General features: G+C 45.3%; 1 protein-coding gene across 1 annotated transcript in view; it reads right to left on the reverse strand.

Annotated features, from left to right (window-relative positions):
- EVPL (envoplakin) overlaps positions 1-3,329 on the reverse strand; it is a 140,909-nt gene extending 137,580 nt beyond the window's left edge. Inside the window, exon 1 of the mRNA XM_068263073.1 lies at positions 3,312-3,329. The gene's annotated coding sequence lies outside the window, so the exon portion shown is untranslated. The remainder of the gene's footprint in view (positions 1-3,311) is intronic.
- Between the last annotated feature and the right edge of the window lie 12,312 nt (positions 3,330-15,641).

The following is a 15,641-nucleotide window of genomic DNA, read 5'->3' on the forward strand; positions in this document are numbered from 1 at the left end:
CAGTACTGGGAAATGGGCTGAACAGGGGATAAACTTCAAGTTACAAATTGCCCAGCAAGCTCGTGGTGAACCAAAACTCCAAGGAGAGTGTAAGGGGCTGAAAGAGACCAAAAGCCTCCTTACTTCTTCAAAAATAATAAAATACTGGGGGAAAAAACACAAAGACAACGGGAGCCCAAATGGTGCAGTACGTCACAGGTTGATAAATGTATAATAAAAGGTGTCCGACAAAGGAATACTCACAAAGGGGCAACCGATCACTTCAAACAGGTGGAGTGTCTTAAACCTGACTCCACTCAGGTATGCCAGCAATCCTGGAGGCAGTCGCTCTCTTGGAAAAATCTCATGCACTCTAAACTCTGTAATGTGGTGGAGTTCCACCTCAGGTTTGGTGTATGGAACTCCCCTCACTTAAAGAGACTCTGTAACAAAATTTTGAGCCTTATTTCTTCTATCCTATAAGTTCCTATACCTGTTCTAATGTGCTCTGGCTTACTGCAGCACTTTCTAGTTGCACTGTCTCTGTAATAAATAATCTGTTCTCTCCTCTGTCGGGTCTGTCGGAATCAGGCTGGAATGTGTGGAATGTGCAGCACTGCTTGTCATTGGCAGAAGCTATACACACCCTCTCCAAGCTCTGCATGAGTCACACACTGAGCTGTTCTCACTCTGGTTAGAAGCCATGTTTTTTGTTTGTAAACACTGCATAAAAATGACAATTACAAGCCAGGATTGCAGCAGGGAGTGGCAAAAACAGCACAGAGGGGCCCAGGAGAACATAATGAATAGAATGGTATGCTTTTTATTGTAAGAATTTTAGAGTACAGATTCTCTTTAAGAGCGGGGGGAGTAAGGCAACAAAGGAGGTAAAGGGGCGCCCAATAGGTATATAAAACACTCTAAAAACACTAAAATTAAGAAGGATGAGGTGGCTTACCTCACAGACGACAACTCACTTGAGATAGAACAGTTTAATAATAATAATAATAAGCACAGACCTATGCTTATTATTATTATACTGATCTATCACAAGTGAGTTGTCATCTGTGAGGTAAGCCACCTCATCCTTCTTAATTTTAGTGTTTTTAGAGTGTTTTATATACCTACTAGTGACCTTAGCCTGTTTAAAAACGGGCTAGGTCTGTCAGTAATCGGCCATGCGTGCGCACGCCACCCGCGCATGCCCGCCGCACGCGCACACATGACCGCCCCTTCTGGCCCCGTCCTCCTCCGGCTCTCGGCAGTGTCTCTGCGTCTTGTCCCTGCACATGCGCAGTGCTAAAAAGCACTGACACAGGGACAGACGCAGGGACACTTGCCTATTATTAGGTAGGAATGGGCGCCCCTTTACCTCCTTCTTAAAAAATAAGGTATTTGGGATTATTCAGGTTGGCGTGAGCTCTGAGGTGTCCCACAATGCATCACTGCTGTGAAGCAGGTTATTTATGCTGCATGCCCCGCGTAACGGTAATTCAGGGCTCCGGTGGCTGCCAGGTCCCCAATTACATCTCCCTCCGATTTGCGTCAACTCGGAGGGGGGATTGTATTTAACCTCTTGACGACCAGCTAACGCCGATTGGCGTAAACTGGTCGCCTGCGGGTTACCATGGAAACGGCCGAGCGGCCTTTACATGTCAGTTCACGGAGGGTGTCTCCGTGAACAACCGGAGAGCCGCCGATCGCGGCTCGCCGGCAAAATGTAAACAGGTGGGGAAGAAATCCCCGCTGTTTACATCATACGGCGCTGCTGCGCAGCATCGCCGTAAGGCGGATCGGCGATCCCCGGCCTCTGATTGGCCGGGGATCGCCGGCATATGATAGGCTGAAGCCTATCCTTCAATGCGCAGGACGGAAATCCGTCCTGCGCAGCTCACAGGGGAAGGGAGAGGGAGGGAGCGGGCGAGAGGGCGGAAAGCGTTGCGGAGGGGGGCTTTGAAGAGCCCCCCCTCCCGCTAAGCAACTGCAGCCGGCGGCGATCAGACCCCCCCAGCAGGACATCCCCCTAGTGTGGAAAAAAGGGGGGTAGTCTGATCGCCCTGGCTGCTATCTGATCGGTGCTGCGGGCTGTAGAGCCCACGCAGCACCGATCAGTGCAGAAAGCCCTGGTCGGCAAGTGGTTTTTAATGCCGCCTCAGAGTTTAGCAGCAGCATGTAGAGCCGTCATTCAGCTTGCGCTGTGCCGAACTGCCCTGCGCTAAGATGCCATGTACTCCACTGCTGAATATGCAAACCATCCCTTTGTTGTCCCTGATTGCTAAAAACACCTCCAGATCCACTGGAATGCAATGCTGTGTCAGGTTGTTAATGTTACAGAGCCAAATTAATCCAACATGCATACAGACTGTTTCGGATTGGTTGATCCTCATCAGTGCATGGCATGGATTAATGTGGCTCTCTGGGGTAGAACTTGAAACACCCAGAGTTACTGATTCCCCAGCGAGCTCACGGTGAACCAGAACTCCTAGGAGTGTGTAAGGGGCTGAAAGAGACCAAAAAGCCTCCTTCCTAAACTTTAAAATCCTGAAACTGTCATTGACCACAGGGGCAAACCCAGGATTTTCAAGGGGGGCATTACTGAAAGGTCTCCTTCAGCCACACACAATACAGGACATCATGGTAGGACATCAGGCTTGGTACGCATAATGCAATTTCCCGTCCAACTGACAGGATCTGAAAATTATTTCCTAAATGTCCGATCTGCTCCCGATCGACAACAGGATCGATCAGAAGCAGCTTGGATACAGATAATAATGAGGACAGCCGACAAGTTCCCCAGAGCTGCTCCATGCTCTGTAGACATGCTGCTGCTCTATCCAAAGTCAACTGTAGCAGAGAAAGGAAAGGGGCAGTGCTGTGAGCTGCAGGATACCTGTAGATATTCTGGTGTCCAACTTGTGCTTCTCCTCAGACACTGCATCGGCCCTGGTCTGAGGGGGGATTCTGGGCAGCTGTATTCCCCCCCTGTGTTTACCTATGGACCATAAACAAGAGATGTTGGCTGGAAAATCAGACATCTGTATTATAGTTTGTAAGAACAGTTAACATCCTTCTTTCTGAACATTTGGTTGAATGTATAGCGTATATGGAAGGTGGCAGATTGTCACTAATCTGTAGTCATCCCTCGATCTGACTGTAATTTTGTGTTGATCAACTGATCTCTGTTGGCACCACCGCAAAGTCGTGTTGTGTCAACTATAAGATATTCGGTTCTTACAACGTAACTCTGGATGAAGACACAAAACAGCAACCGCCACTAACATGAAAGGGTTCCGAGCCTTCAGAAGAGACAGCAACCCTTTCACCGTGTTTACCTGATCCTGGGTGTGTAGCACAGTTACTGCCCTGTGTGCTTCCTGACTCTCCGCCTTCTTCCTCCAGGCCCTGAAAAGAAAACACGCAGGTAAATCAGAATTTAGAAAGAATGATTGGTATTTCTTTAGAGCACAGCGAATGGGAGGGGCAGGGGATAGGTGTGGTGGAGGCTCAGGAGGAGAAGTTCAGAACGCAGGTGAAAAGTAGGTGACGTGAAAACAGTGGCTATGTAGTGTGACACTGTGTATTAGAAAAGTGGAAGTGCTTCCTGCGTTATACAGCACCGATAGATCGCTACATGCACATTATACTATCTGATGTAGTATAGATAACTACATACACTGTATACTTTCTGATGAAGTATAGATAACTACATACACTACATACTATCTGATGTAGTTTGTAACAGTTGTGTAGCCAAAATCAGCTTGTACCTAGAACACTTTCTACATGGCCTCAATTCACTAAGCAGTTTAGACTAGTCTACAGATGGCTTTTAGTCTACTGATGGTTTGGTGTCATGTTTTAGACCTGTTTTTAGACCTGGTGTAATGGATTGCGGAGATGCCGCCGCGCGGTATAGCAGCAGGGCAGCTGTCTCCATGTTCAGACCGGCGGTTTCCGCACAGCAGCATGCGTCTGGTTTGCCTGGGCCTTCTAGTGCACACAGATGGAAAGCTACGCGCGCGCGCTAGAAGGCAAGCCCTTTATGCCAGTAGGAGAGCGATCAGCTGATCCCAGCGCGCTTACTGATTGGCTGAGTGGCGCAGGACGGCGCGGAGGAGCGCTGCAGTATATATAGATCTTGCTGGTCAGTCTCTGGTTGTCTGCCATTGCGAATACTTACGTGTGAGCACTCAGACCAGTCAGATCCCACAGTGTGTTAGAACCAGGTGGACCTGGGAATTCACACTTAGCCAGATTACTGCTGTGTTATACTTTAGACCAGTTCCGGGGTGTTGAGACCAAGTACCTCACACCCAAGCTTAGGATCACTGTGTCATTGCTGTGTTATACTTTAGACCAGTTCCGGGGTGTTGAGACCAAAGACCTCACACGCAAGCTTAGGATCACTGTGTCATTGCTGTGTTATACTTTAGACCAGTTCCGGGGTGTTGAGACCAAGGACCTCACACCCAAGCTTAGGATCACTGTGTCATTACTGTGTTATACTTTAGACCAGTTCTGGGGTGTTGAGACCAAGGACCTCACACCCAAGCTTAGGATTACTGTGTCATTGCTGAGTTATTCTCTAGACTAGTTCCTGGGTGTCGAGACCAAGGACCTCACACCTCAGACTAGGACTGCTTTATATCTGTTATGACTATTTGCTCTGTCGACCTCTCTCTTGCTTTCTGATTCGGTACCTCTGCATATCTGCCTACCTGTTGCCAAACCCTGCCTGTACCCGGTTACCGAATCAGCCTTCTGTCTCTGTACCTTATCTGCTCGTGTGTTGCCGACCTGGCCTGCCCGACCCTCCAGGCTGTCACTCATCCCTTGAGTGCTCAGTCTATCTGTACTAGCTGTGACACTATTCCACCAAGTGTCAGTTAGCTATTAGGACTCCTGCTCCTCAGAGAGTCCGGCCTGCTAGCAGCCAGTGGCCTCTACTCCTCTGGAGTCCACTGGCTGCAGTACAGTCTGTTATCTGATCACCAAATATCACTGGTTGCCAGGTTCTCTCTATCCCCTCTCTCAAGGAGATAGTCCCTGCACAGCCGAGGGCCACCTGCCCTTCAGGTGGTTCCTGGCCGAGCTGCCTGTGTCTCCCGCCTCACGGGAGATAGCCTACAGTTACACCAAACACTTACACTTCATTAGGTGTCCAGAGGTTAGTCATACTTGTATTATTGGTGATTCTGCAGATCATCCATAATCAAGTATACTGTACATCTGTATTATTGATGATTCTGCAGATCATCAATAATCAGATTCTCTCTGTGTGCTGACACCAATCGTTACACCTGGTCTATCTTTCAGTAATTACACCAATCACAAAGGCAAACAACTAGTAACCACGCCCACTTTTTCTGACAGAGATTAGACCATCTGATTTCTGTCGGTAAAGTAATTCTGTGAGGTATTTTATGCTGGATACACACGTTACGTTTTTTCGTACGATAGATGGATCAGATAGATAAAATCCGTCATGTCCAATATTGCTCCCGATCGTTTCCGAATGGAAAATGATAAGAAAATGGAATGAAGATAAGAGAATAGAGCGCAAAATCGAGTGTGAAATCGTGCCAAAAAAACAATCGAGTGGTTAAATTGAACGAAAAAATGTAACGTGTGTACCCAGCATTAGGTGTGAGGATGAAACCCTTTGAATTAATTATACAGGAGTGTAATTATATGCAGCGGAGAGCTCCTCAGAGGAGAAGGATGTCAGTTATAGCTACTCGTTTGTGAATTGCAACTTTTGATCATTTCCCCTGCTTTACCCACCTAATTACCAAATGGTTTAGACCAGGTCTAAAAACAGGTCTAAAACATTTGGTAATAGTGAATTCCCCTTTGATGCAACTGACCAAACCATCAGTAGACTAAAAACCATTAGCAAACTAGTCTAAACTGACATAGGCCTCGTTCACATCAGGGCCGTTTCTGTGCGCTTTTCACAGCGTACTGCCCTGTGCGTTCTGCAAGGTATTGATTTTCCCATGTAATTAAATGTGCCTGGTCCACATCTATGCACTGAACAGCGTTACAAAAACGAAGGGTTGTATGCATTTCTGCGCGTTGAGCTGTAAAGCGCACATCAATGCAAGTGAATGGGTGGGCTTTTTAAGCGCATAGAAGCGCATGCGTTTCTAACCCCTATTTGGAAAAAAAAATACATTTACATAGAAAAACAAAGCTTTATTGACAACTGCTACTGCTACATTAAGCAAAATGTGCTTTAAAGCACTAAAGCGCGCACAAGCGCATGCGTTTTTTACCACGTGCTTTCACACGTTTCTCAGCGCAGCAGATGTGAACGAGGCCTTAGTGAATTGAGGTCTGCTCCACGGATCGTGCATAGAGAATGATTTACAAAGCTTTTTCACCTGTTTTCCTCTGTTTTCACATTATCACATTATAAGCTCCAAAAGAGCAAAAATACAATATGATTAAGGCAAGAAAAGTAACATTGAAATAAAGTTAATCAGGAACAACTTACTTTGAGGGATTATTTTGCTTGTAAATGTGCTGAAAGGTTATTTTTTATCAATTAGGTGATAGATAAGTCATTTATGAGAAGTTTTGTGAATACAGCCCATAGACTCTCAACTGTCATTTTAGTGTTTAATGCAGCTGGGTAAAAGCATAGTAGAAACTTATGCTGGGAACACACGTTGCGTTTTTTCATCCGATTTCCCGTGCGATCAATAGTACGAATCTAATCGCAACCAAAATTGGAAGCATTTTTCAGCACACTTGAGTGATTTTATGCGCAGAATCGAGTGTGTTCTCGATCGATATAGTATCAGACATGTTGAAAATAAACAGTCAAAATGACTACTATCTTATCATGTGTTGGCGTGATCGATAAAGCGGCTCGATTATGTGTACGATATAGAGGTGTTCAGGGGGCCGTATCAGAGTGCAGTGTCATCAATAGTCAGCAATTCGGCGAGAACATAGTAAAAACGGAACAGAAAACGTACACTTGTGTAGCAGGCAGAGGATAAAATTACTGTCAATTTTTGGTTGAGATTCGATTCGTACTATCGATCGCATGGGAAATCGGGTGAAAAATTGTAACGTGTGTGTGCTTCCATTATTTGTATTGTGAGATGCATTAGTTCTAATGAACCTGTTCTACTGCTATGAGCACAGTTGTGCCTTTGAGAGGCTTATTAGCCCTATGCAATGTCTGGTGCATCTTGGTTAGATGCGCGTCCATTTTCACTTTCTTTTGTCAAATTATGAGCATATGACTTTGTCGGCACACTCTGCCACGGGGTCAAATGTTTGTGATTTTGTGTGTTGCAGTGTCATGCGGCAGGGGCGGGGCATCGCACAGCAAACACACAGCTCAGGTGTAAAACCGCCCTCAACTCACAACATATTTATAGAGGGTAACAGATTTAGATTTTTTTTCCCACAATCAGATCTTTATTTACTTTTCTTCAATAAATATATGACATGGTGCATTCTAGGGCAACAATTCATCTAAACATACAGTGGGTTGCAAAAGTATTCGGCCCCCTTGAAGTTTTCCACATTTTGTCATATTACTGCCACAAACATGAATCAATTGTATTGGAATTCCACATGAAAGACCAATACAAAGTGGTGTACATGTAAGAAGTGGAACGAAAATCATACATCATTCCAAACATTTTTACAAATCAATAACTGCAAAGTGGTGTGTGCGTAATTATTCAGCCCCCTTTGGTCTGAGTGCAGTCAGTTGCCCATAGACATTGCCTGATGAGTGCTAATGACTAAATAGAGTGCACCTGTGTGTAATCTAATGTCAGTACAAATACAGCTGCTCTGTGAGGGCCTCAGAGGTTGTCTAAGAGAATATTGGGAGCAACAACACCATGAAGTCCAAAGAACACACCAGACAGGTCAGGGATAAAGTTATTGAGAAATGTAAAGCAGTCTTAGGCTACAAAAAGATTTCCAAAGCCTTGAACATCCCACGGAGCACTGTTCACGCGATCATTCAAAAATGGAAGGAGTATGGCACAACTGTAAACCTACCAAGACAAGGCCATCCACCTAAACTCACATGCCGAACAAGGAGATCGCTGATCAGAAATGCAGTCAAGAGGCCCATAGTGACTCTGGATGAGCTGCAGAGATCTACAGCTCAGGTGGGACACTGTCCATAGGACAACTATTAGTCATGCACTGTACAAAGTTGGCTCTTATGGAAGAGTGACAAGAAGAAAGCCATTGTTAACAGAAAGCATAAGAAGTCCCGTTTGCAGTTTGCCACAAGCCATGTGGGGGACACAGCAACCATGTGGAAGAAGGTGCTCTGGTTGGATGAGACCAAAATGGAACTATTTGGCCAAAATGCAAAACGCTATGTGTGGCAGAAAACTAACATTGCACATCACTCAGAACACACCATCCCCACTGTCAAATATGGTGGTGGCAGCATCATGCTCGGGGGGTGCTTCTCTTCAGCAGGGACAGCAAGCAAGGACAGGGAAGCTGGTCAAAGTTGATGGGAAGATGAATGGAGCGAAATACAGGGCAATCTTGGAAGAAAACCTCTTGGAGTCTTGGAAAAGACTTGAGACTGGGGCGGAAGTTCACCTTCCAGCAGGACAACGACCCTAAACATAAAGCCAGGGCAACAATGGAATGGTTTAATGGTTTAAAACAAAACATATCCATGTGTTACAATGGCCCAGTCAAAGTCCAGATCTAAATCCAATCGAGAATCTGTGGCAAGATCTGAAAACTGCTGTTCACAAACGCTGTCCATCTAATCTGAATGAGCTGGAGCTGTTTTGCAAAGAAGAATGGGCAAGGATTTAAGTCTCTAGATGTGCAAAGCTGGTAGAGACATACCCTAAAAAACTGGCAGCTGTAATTGCAGCAAAAGGTGGTTCTACAAAGTATTGACTCAGGGGGCTGAATAATTACGCACACCACACTTTGCAGTTATTGATTTGTAAAAAAAATATTTGGAATAATGTATGATTTTTGTTCCACTTCTCACGTGTACACCACTTTGTATTGGTCTTTCACGTGGCATTCCAATAAAATTGATTCATGTTTGTGAAAGTAATGTGACAAAATGTGGAAAACTTCAAGGGGGCCGAATACTTTTGCAAGCCACTGTATACTATTATCTTGCCGTGTGAGCTTCTAATGGGGGTACATCCACACATAAAGCAACATGACAGGCAATCTTACATACTGTATATACACTCTCCTAACAGATTATTAGTAACACCTGCTCAATTTCTCATTAATGCAATTATCTAATCAACCTATCACATGGCAGTTGCTTCAATGCATTTAGGGGTGTGGTTCTGGTCAAGACAATCTCCTGAACTTCAAACTGAACGTCAGAATGGGAAAGAAAGGTGATTTAAGCAATTTTGAGCGTGGCATGGTTGTTGGTGCCAGACGGGCCAGTCTGAGTATTTCACAATCTGCTCAGTTACTGGGATTTTCACGCACAACCATTTCTAGGGTTTACAAAGCATGGTGCGAAAAGGGAAAAGCATCCAGTATGCAGCCGTCCTGTGGGCGAAAATACCTTGTTGATGCTAGAGGTCAGAGGAGAATGGGCCGACTGATTCAAGCTGATAGAAGAGCAACATTCACTGAAATAACCACTCGTTACAACCTGGGTATGCAGCAAAGCATTTGTGAAGCCACAAAACGCACAACCTTGAGGCGGATGGGCTACAACAGCAGAAGACCCCACCGGGTACCACTCATCTCCACTACAAATAGGAAAAAGAGGCTACAATTTGCACAAGCTCACCAAAATTGGACAGTTGAAGGCTGGAAAAATGTTGCCTGGTCTGATCAGTCTCGATAGTGTCAGAAGTTGATGTAAACAGAATGAGAACATGGATCCATCATGCCTTGTTACCACTGTGCAGGTTGGTGGTGGTGGTGTAATGGTGTGGGGGATGTTTTCTTGGCACACTTTAGGCCCCTTAGTGCCTATCTCAGCCTGTTTGATCGAACAGCCATCAAATTGAACAATGAGCTATTTGACCGACACTAGCGTCTGCCACTGAAAGGATCTCACTTGGGCATTATTTATGCCTGAAGTGTTTCCTCTTATTATAGAAACACTTAATTCACTCAACTCTTTCACTGAGTAAGAAAAAAAAATATGTATATGACAATATGTATGACTATGCGGTAATGTTGGACTACAACTGCAGACATAATGAGGTTGAAAAAGTGTTTAAGAAACATTGGAACGTGCTCAAAGCAGATAGGATTTTGGGTAAAAAGATACCGGCACAACCACGATTTATATATAGGAAGGCCAAGAATCTGCAGCAGATCTTGGTTCCAAGCTTTATTGATGGGCCAAAGATCAACAGGGGAGATCTAGTGGGGAACAAGAGTTTTTTCCCATGTCGTGATTGTGTTGGCTGCAGAGAGGCACGGCCTGAGAGGGGAGGGGCTTTTGTGGGAAAGGTAAATAATAAAATGTACACAATGAGGGATTGCATAACCTGTAATACGAGCCATGTTGTATATATGTGTTGGTGCCCGTGTGGGTACCAATACATTGGCAGAACCACTAGGAGGTTAAAAGAACGGATTGGGGAGCACATACGGAACATTAAAAAAGGGAACGTTGGACATAATCTATCCAAACACTTTGCTGAGAACCACAGATGTGACCCGGTAGGGATGACACAATAAGGGAAAGAGGCGCCCTGATTTGAATAAAAGCTTTTAAAACCAGTTTAAAAACGAAAAAGAAAAATGAGGTATCTTACCTCAATGACGAAATCTCTGTAAACTTACAAAAGATTTTTATTTGAGCACAGGCAACGCGTTTCGCGGGTCTGAGCCCGCTTCCTCAGGCCAATACAGTGCCAAATGACAGAAATCATGTAGCATAGGGAGCCTCTCTCTGAGGCTCCCTATGCTACATGATTTCTGTCATTTGGCACTGTATTGGCCTGAGGAAGCGGGCTCAGACCCGCGAAACGCGTTGCCTGTGCTCAAATAAAAATCTTATGTAAGTTTACAGAGATTTCGTCATTGAGGTAAGATACCTCATTTTTCTTTTTCGTTTTTAAACTGGTTTTGAAAGCTTTTATTCAAATCAGGGCGCCTCTTTCCCTTATTGTGCATAGTTATACCCCCGTACATGTTTGTCCGAGGGGTGGTGACAGAACACCCGTTGTTTTACCACGGTCAATGTTTTGTGCATCCTTTTTCATCTAAGAGAGCGACCGCAACCAGGTCCGTCCAGGACCACCCCGAGTGGAGTGGGGTTTATGGTCTCCACCTGCTTCCTGTGGTCGGTTGCCCCTTGCAACCCTCCTTTGTGAGTAGCCCTTTCAATCAATTGATTTCTCCACACACCTACTATTGACATACTGCACTATCGGGCTCCCTTTTTTGTCTCCTGTATCTTTTTTTTTCCCATAGGGTGCCAAGACACCCCAACCACGATTGCCGGTAGGGATGAGTTTCTGTGGGATAGATAGATTGCGTGCTCAATGGCGGGGATGTAATAAGGTGAGAGCGTTGTCCAAATGGAGTCACGTTGGATATACAGTATGAATTAAAAACATTGCAACCTAGGGGGCTCACTGTTGAGTTTGATCTGAATTGTTTTATTTCAAAAGATTAGGGGTGGGATGCATGCGTGCCCCCCTTTTGGGACATGCATGCATCCCGTCTGGGAATGTGTTCTACTTAACTTTTTTGCCGATTTGTTGCCAGAATTCTGATGGTGTCTGGGCCGGCCTTTTTGTCGGGGATAGTGTTCTTTGGGAAGGGGGTGGTTGGATGCTGTGTTGAGGATATGGATGATGGGGATGGAGTGGATCGGTGCATGGGTGGTGCACACGAATGTTGTTTGGGTGTGCCTTACACATGCACCGATTGGCTCGTTGGTGCAATTGGTGAGTGTAGGGTTTATGATGGTTGTGTCACTGACAATGTGATGCATTGTAATCTGGATTGGAATGATGCTGACACATTGTAAACAACATGGGGAGTCTATTGTGCAATATTCTTTTAAAATATGCGTTGTATACATACTATTGTAATTGTGGATTAATGTTATGGAAAACTCACCGGGGGTTTGAGGAGTGTTAATTTTACACACTTAGCCGCAATAAGAATTGAAAGTGGTGGCGTAAATGGATTTTCTCTCCAGCCAATTAGCTTGGAGTCATGGGAGGTTTGACCAATCAGTGAGGTGGATTTGCTGGTGGGCGTACAACCTATAGGCTGTACGCAAGATGATGCTTGCGGGCGGGGTTCCGTCATCCTTGTGACGGAGTCCGCCGTCTGAATGGCGGAATCTGCAGTAGTATGAGCTGTGGTGGGCTGGCCGTTGCAGGCGGCTGAAAGCCCCGCCCAGTCTGACATGGCAGAGAGGGATAGGATAAGGCCTTTGCTGCTAGCGTGTATACGTAGGGTGAGGGCGGAAGCTGGCTAGCGGCCATTTTGGGGATGGGCAGACATGCCGATTGGATAGGAACAGCAACAAGGACGTGATTTAAGACGCCAGCTCGATACACGCCTCCAGCCCCTGATAAGTGCGCATGCACGAAACGCGTAGGGCAGAGCTACGGGCGTGGAGAGTTCTGGCGTGGAGGACATTGATTTTATACTATGCTTGTAAAACTTTGGAACATGTGAGTGCACTTCTTTTTAACTTTTTAAATAAAAGTACGTTTTTACGCTATGAGAGGCTCTTCAGTCTGATAGGTCATATGGATAACCTGCTTTGATGTGGATCTATCTGCTGGGAGGTGGCTGCTGATGTGATACAACAGGCGTTTTTTTGCTGTCTTATAATGTGGATGGCAACCTGAAAAGGTGAGAGTCCACATATACTGGTGTGTGGGATACTTGGAGAGCAGGAGGAGCACTTGACACCTGGTGGTAGTATAAGGCGTGTGTAGCTGTCTGTGTTTTGGCAGCCACGTTATACGGTGAGGACCTGTGAGACCCTGTGAGACCCTGCATGCGCGTGGAGATACACAGGGACACTGCTTGCAGCACTTGGTGTTTGGGAAGGAGATATATGTCCAAACAGTATTATGCTATGTTCTTTATGTTTTCTCTTCCTTTGAGTGGCAAATATGGAATAAGGACATACTGAAGCTGTGAGCGCAGTGTCGTGGTGAATTTTACAGTCTGAGTATTTCACAATCTGCTCAGTTACTGGGATTTTCACGCACAACCATTTCTAGGGTTTACAAAGAATGGTGTGAAAAGGGAAAAGCATCCAGTATGCAGCAGTCCTGTGGGCGAAAATGCCTTGTTGATGTTAGAGGTCAGAGGAGAATTGGCCGACTGATTCAAGCTGATAGAAGAGCAACGTTGACTGAAATAACCACTCGTTACAACCGAGGTATGCAGCAAAGCATTTGTGAAGCCACAACACGCACAACCTTGAGGCGGATGGGCTACAACAGCAGAAGACCCCACCGGGTACCACTCATCTCCACTACAAATAGGAAAAAGAGGCTACAATTTGCACGAGCTCACCAAAATTGGACAGTTGAAGACTGGAAAAATGTTGCCTGGTCTGATCAGTCTCGATAGAGTCAGAAGTTGATGTAAACAGAATGAGAACATGGATCCATCATGCCTTGTTACCCCTGTGCAGGCTGGTGGTATAATGGTGTGGGGGATGTTTTCTTGGCACACTTTAGGCCCCTTAGTGCCTATCTCAGCCTGTTTGATCGAACGCCCGTCAAATTGAACAATGAGCTATTTGACCGACACTAGCGTCTGCCACTGAAAGGATCTCACTTGGGCATTATTTATGCCTGAAGTGTTTCCTCTTATTATAGAAACACTTAATTCACTCAACTCTTTCACCAAGTAAGAAAAAAAAAAAACAAACAAACAACATTTTGGTGCCAGCATTACTTCAGGTTTTCAGCAACCTAATGAAAAGGAAGCATTGTTTAACCCTGGCACTGCTCCTGGAGCTGCCCCAATGCTATATTGTTTCTATAAGATTTTGTTTTCAGAAAATAATGGCGGTGGTGGGGTGAAGGGAAGGGGGGCAGGGGGGGGGGGGTTTATTGTTATGATCCTTCAACTATAATCTAGCATAAAAGTTGTAAATAGAAATATTGAGTTTTCTCACTGATTTGATCACTTTAAGGGGAACTTGAACTGAGTAAAATTATTTAAAATAAAAACATGACGTAGCTGCAAATGAATATCACATACTAACCTCACCGTCAGTTCCTCCAATAAGCTCACCATTTTCTTCTTACAGTGATCCCTTCCAGTGCTGACAATATTTTGTCAGAACTGAAATATACCAGTTGCTGTCAGTTATATATCAGCTGCTGTCAGTTACAGCTGAATGTGCAAGGTAATATCCATGATTCCCTATGGCTCAAGTGGGCAATATTACAGTTTAACAGTGTGCTGACCAGGAAGCTGTTATGGGGTACTGGCCATTTTCAAAATGGAGGACGGAGAATTCCATTGATCACAGTGGACAAATGGGACGCAGGAGAGGAGAAAGAGATCGAGAAGTAGACTACACAGGAGGTAAGTATGGCCTGTCTGTGTTTATTTTGACTTTTAATTTTCAGTTCAGGTTTTTTTTAACCACATCTACAGCCATCAACACATGCAACTGGTTTACTTTTAATCAAATGTTCACTTGAAACCATACATAAGTGATTCATGCATTAACCCCCTTGGCGGTACGCAGTTTCTGAGTCTGCGTCTGCCGGGAGGTTTTTTGACCCCAAATTTTTTTTAATCCGCTTTAGCTAGCATTTCGCTAGCTAAGCGTATGTATTAGGTTGCTCTGGTCCCCCCCATGCCCACCGATCGCCGCCGGCTATAGGTACCTCGCCACGATCCCACGAAGAGCGCAGTTTCCCGATCGGCTTCCGGCGTTGCTATGGCGACGATCGGAGATGACGTCATGACGTCAGCCGCAATCCCAATCGCCGCCATCGCGATGCCTGGAGCCGATTGGGCGGCTGCGCCGGCGTGGGAACGCTGGGGGGTACGTATCCCAGACGTAATTGCGGGCGATCGCGGGGGACCGGAGCAACTTTGTGCATATGCTTAGCTAGCGAACCGCTAGCTAAAGCGTATTGCACCAGTTTTTTTGTTTTTTTAAGTCCTGGGGCCATGTGATCCTCCGCGGCGGCTACCCCGTGTGTAGCACGGGGTTACCGCTAAGGAGGTTAAAAAGTGCATGCAGACAGGTTTCTATCAGCACTATAAGTCTATAACAGTCATCTGCAAAATTGGCCCTCCAGCTGTTAAAGGGACTCCGAGCAGTGCAGAAACTATGGAAAGATGCATATCATTTTAAAGCTCTCTTTCTCCTCTTTCCAATGATATATAAACCGCCGCCCTACACCTTTTAGTTTTCGCTATTTTCGCGATTGAAATTGCCGCGGCCGTGATTTCAATCGCGAAAATAAAGAAAACTAAAAGACGTAGAGCGACGATTTGGGTGTCGCCAGAAAGAGGAGAAAGAGAGCTTTAAAATGATATTCATCAAGCCATAGTTATATTGTATTACACAGGACGACACTTTCCCCAGTGTCAGCAGCTCCATTCTGCTGACAAAAAGTCGCCGTGTGTAATACAATGTAACTATGGAAAGATGGATATCATTTTAAAGCTCTCTTTCTCCTCTTTCTGGCGACACCATG

This window comes from Hyperolius riggenbachi, chromosome 12 (genome assembly GCF_040937935.1).
Source record: "Hyperolius riggenbachi isolate aHypRig1 chromosome 12, aHypRig1.pri, whole genome shotgun sequence".
Taxonomy (NCBI): domain Eukaryota; kingdom Metazoa; phylum Chordata; class Amphibia; order Anura; family Hyperoliidae; genus Hyperolius; species Hyperolius riggenbachi.